At 38.4% G+C, this 5,112-nt stretch overlaps 1 non-coding gene across 1 annotated transcript; it reads right to left on the bottom strand.

Annotated features, from left to right (window-relative positions):
• Positions 1-2,205: 2,205 nt before the first annotated feature.
• TRNAK-CUU (transfer RNA lysine (anticodon CUU)) lies at positions 2,206-2,278 on the bottom strand. Its single transcript has one exon. It is a non-coding gene; the product is annotated as a tRNA-Lys (tRNA).
• Positions 2,279-5,112: the final 2,834 nt, after the last annotated feature.

The raw sequence follows: 5,112 nt of genomic DNA on the forward strand, positions 1-5,112 counted from the left end.
ACAGCATGCTGAGGTTTTTTTTTTTTTTTTTTTTTGGAGATCCTGTGTTGCCTTGTGGTGGCACTGAGGGGAGGCTGGCTTTCAGAGATTATAGGGCAGGGATTATGGTTCTCTCTACCCTCAGCTGCTATTTGGCTTCACTATCACCTGACCTCTAAACTGGGAGTCAGAATTTAAGCATTGTCATGGTAGAGACTGTCTTATTAGTTCACCACCATCTTTCTTGTGTTTGCCACATAATAGATTCACAATAAATGCTTGTTGAGTGGATGAATGATGCTATTACTTCGTAGAAGTGATATGAAAAGGATGATGAAGTTGTGGAGGCTCAAATAAATAGCTTATCCTGTTTTTGAAAAAAATCTAAGAAAAAGATGAAGTGCCAGATAGGACTATAATTTCATTTTTATTGCTGTTAATGGTTAAATTAGAGAACAAGACTTATATCTGAAGGTATGAAGAATGATGAGTGCTGAACCTCAGAGCTACGTATACTTAAGGTGCTAGACTGTTGCAGTAATGGTCCCAATTTATTCATAGCTCTCTGGCCAGCCCCCTCCCACACTTATTCTGGGTTCAGCCCTGTAACTTTCTTCAGCTAATGGAACATTAGAAAATACAACACAAGCAAGTATTTGGAAAAATTCTTGTATATTGAAGCTTTCTTTGTTTTACTGTTGGGAAACCTTCCATCAACAGGAGAGCAATCATATGCTAAGCTCCCAAAGGGTGAAAGGTCATGTGGGCAGAGGCTGCATCTATAGTCATCTCAGCTGTCCCAGGTGAGACCTCAGAATATGAGTAAGGCTGTATTAGGCCACCTAACTCCAGTTGAGCCAACCTATATCAGAAGATCCTGTCAAGCTAACCAATAGGAACATGAGGAATAATGTTTGCTGTTTGAAGCTACTGTTGTGGATTGAGTTACGTCCCCAAAAAAGCTATACTGAAGTCCTAACCCCTGGTACTTGTGAATGTGACCTTTTTTGAAAATAGAATGTTGCAAATATGATTAAAATGTAAGTTACAATGAGGTCATACTGGAATAGGGGGAACCCTTCATCCAATATGACTGGTGTCCTTATAAGAAGAGGAGAAGAAGAGGAGGAGAAACACTGAGACAGATACACAGGGAGAATGCTATGTGCATATGGAGACAGAGTTTGGAGTGATACTTCCACAAGCCAATGAATGCCCAGGATTCCTGGCAATCACCAAAAGCTAAGAGAAAGGCATATGACAAACTCACTCATAGAGCCTTCAGAGGGAGTGTGACCTTGCTGACACCTTGATTTTAGACTTCTAACCTCCAGAACTGCAAGAGAATATAGTTACGTTGTTTTAAGCCACCCAATTTGTGTTTTTAAGATTTTATTTATTTATTCATGACAGACACACACACACACACACAGACAGAGACAAAGGCAGAGGGAGAAGCAGGCTCCATGCAGGGAGCCTGACGTGGGACTCGATCCTGGGTCTCCAGGATCACGCCCTGGGCTGAAGGCAGGCACTAAACCGCTGAGCCACTGGGGCTGCCCAGATTGGTTTGTTATAGGGTAAAAGCTAACTGATATACTTATCTGCTCATTCATGTGGCAACAGACCAGGGTCAATATGCCTGCCCAGAGAAAATTTACAGTATGAAACAGCACTCTATTAGAGCATTGGCTCTAAAAGGAGAAAGAAGAAGGGCCTAGGCCTCGCATACCTAGTTTATTCTTCCCAGATTCATTAAACAGATAAGTCACCCCAACTACCTTGTAGTTTGGTCTGTGAAAAGGTGGAAAGAATCTAGGAATGTCGCACTATTGAATTCCTCCTATGGAAGAAAGCAATCAGGAATTGAGAAGAAGCATCTTATTTATTAGATGTCATATACTGAATAAATGAAAAAAAACGGAATTATTATTACTAAGACTTATAGAGAAAAACTGAAACTCATCCAGGAAAATTGTGATCATGGGTGAGCATCACACTTGCAGCTTAATGTAATGTTCTTCTCCAAATGGCTGCAATATTTTACTTTCTCATCAGCCAAGTATGGATATGCCAAATCCTAGGTCATAAAGATTTATCCAATGTTTTTTTCCAAGAGTTTTATCTCTTACATTTTGCTTGTTGACCAATTTGAATTAATTTTTGTATATGGTATAAGGTAGGGGTCCAACTTGATTCCTTTTTCTTCAAAGTAAACCCTACTTACCCCCAGTGTGGGGCTCGAACCCACGACCCTGAGATCAAGAGTCACATGCTCTACCAACTGAGCCAGCCAGGCATCCTCAACTTGTTTCTTTTGTATTCAACATCCAAAGGAAAATATATATAGTACATCACTTAGGATCTAATAGAATGGTGAAGTATATAAACATAAATAAGCATATAATATTTAGTATAATTCCTGGATATGTTTTAAAATACCCAAGGGCACATCACATTCTCTGTAGAATTCACCTGTTGTCATAAATTCCCAAATAAATTGTTGCTATTGTAAATGACTTGCGAGTATGTGCATCTTAACCAGCCATTTATTCAAAAATTTAATGAGAAACAACATCATTCTATAATCTTTGTGCAAATTGGAAATGACTTTGCCATCTTGACGGATCACAATGTATGGTTGGCTGAGTTTCAGTAGCTTGCTTGAGGATGATCTTTTAAATCCTACAATTAAGTGTTTTATTTACCTTTGGTCATAGGTCACATCCCCTTTATTTACTAGTAGCAGTTCTGCATGGGAAGTTCCCAGTCAGAAGGACTGTGTGGGTAGAAGACCAAGGAATTCGTGGAGACAGATGAGGGTCATCATTCATCCAATGAACCTTTCTTGGGTATTTACTACATTGAAGGCACTGGGCTAGATGCTAAGATACACAAAGGCAGTGGGAAGTTGTTTTTATTTTCAAGGGGCTGGCAGACCAGTTCAGGGTATAAAACATGTTTATAAATTACCATAGTACTAAGATAAAAGTAGTTAAGTGATGTAGGAGAGTTACAAAAAAATTGAAACCAGCCACATATCCTTCAGTAAGTAGAGTGACCATATATTCTGGTTCTCCCTGGAAAAATCAAATTAACACCTGTTTCCCCTATATGATAGTGTCCCCTTTCTCTCTAGAAAGTGTCACGGTCTGTATGATAAAGTATGTGGTCACTCATAAAAATAGGTGAACCGTCAGAGAATTAGAGTGTTGAACAGCCATGTTATGGTTTCCTGGTAAAAGAAATAAAAGAGAGATAAAAGGCAATTGCACATAAAAATCTGTTACATTTCTATACACTAACAGTGAATAATCTGAAAAAGAAATTAAGAAAAAATTCCATTAATAATCGTATCAAAAAGAATAAATCCCTGAGGAATAAATTTATCCAAAGAAAACAAGAAAACTACAAAACATTGCTGAAAATAATGAAAGCAAACCTAAAGAAATGGAAAAACTTCCTGTGTTTATGAATTGGAAGACTAAGGATCAGGATGACAGTGCTACCCATAGTTATCTACAGATTGACTCTAATTCCTAAACAAAATTTCAACAATTTTTTTTGCAGAAAAAGAAAAATCCATCCTAAAATTCATATGGAATTTCAAGGGATTCTGAATAGCCAAAACAATCTTGAAAAAGAACAAATATAGAGGACTAGCACTTCCTGATTTCAAAGCTTACTACAAAGCAGCAGTAAACAAAACAGTGTGGAACTGGCATAGGGACAGATATACAAAGCAGTGGAATAGAATAGAGCCCAGAAATAAGCCCTTACCTATATGGTCAATAGAATTTGACAGGGTTGCCAAGGCCATTCTTTTCAGCAAATGGTGCTGGTAAAAGTGGATATCCACCTGTAAAAGAGTAAGTTTGGAACCTTAACTCACACCATATACAAAAATTAACTCAAAATAGATCAAAGTGGGCACCTGGGTGGCTTAGTTGGTTAAATGTATATCTTTGGCTCAGGTCATGATTCCAGGGTTCTGGGATTGAGTCCCACATTGGGCTCCCTGCTCAATGAGGAGCCTGCTTCTCCTTCTCCCTCTGCCCCTCCCCCTGCTTGTGCTCTCTTGCTCTCTCTCAAATAAATAAATAACATCTTTTAAAACTGGATCGGGCAGCCCCGGTGGCGCAGCGGTTTAGCGCCGCCTGCAGCCCGGGGCGTGATCCTGGAGACCCTGGATCGAGTCCCACGTCGGGCTCCCTGCCTGAAGCCTGCTTCTCCCTCTGCCTGTGTCTCTGCCTCTCATTCTCTCCCTGTGTCTCTATGAATAAATAAATAAAAAAAATCTTAAAGAACTGATCAAAGACCTAGATGTAAGCAGTGAAACTATAAACATTTAGAAGAAAACATAGATGTAATTCTTCATGTGCTTAGATTTGGCAATGGAGTTTTAGATATGACAACAAAAGTGCGAGCAGCAGAAGAAAAATTAGATAAATTGAACTTCATCAAAATCAAGCACTTTTGTTCATTAGAGAATGTTATCAACACAGTGAATAAACAACCCACAAAATGGGGGAAAACATTTGCAAGTCATATATATATTATGTGTATAATGCATATATGATTACATTATCATATATATATGATTAATGTCCAGAATATGTAAAGAATTGCCTCAATTCAACAACAGAAACTGAGCAACCCAATTCAAAAATGGTCAAAGGATCTGAATAGACAGTCCCTCAATGAAGATATACAAATGGCCAATAAACACATGCAGAGATGTTTAATATCATTAGTCACTAAGGAAATGTAAGGCAATACAACAATGGATACTACTTCCCATCCATTAGGATGGCTATTATTAAAATAATGGAAAATATCACGTGTTGGAGAGGTTATGGAGAAATTAGAATCTCTGTATATTGCTATGGAAAACAGTTTGGCAGTTCCTCAGAAAGGTAAACATAGCAATTCTACTCCTAGGTCTATATCCAAAAGAATTGAAAGCAGGGAGTGAAATAAGCCAATTAGAGAAGGACAAACATTACATGGTCTCATTCATTTGGGGAACATAAAAAATAGTGAAAGGGAATAAAGGGGAAAGGAGAAAAATGAGTGGGAAATATCAGAAAGGGAGACAGAACATGAGGGACTCCTAACTCTGGGAAACGAACT

Source organism: Nyctereutes procyonoides, unplaced genomic scaffold, assembly GCF_905146905.1.
Source record: "Nyctereutes procyonoides isolate TBG_1078 unplaced genomic scaffold, NYPRO_anot_genome, whole genome shotgun sequence".
NCBI lineage: Eukaryota > Metazoa > Chordata > Mammalia > Carnivora > Canidae > Nyctereutes > Nyctereutes procyonoides.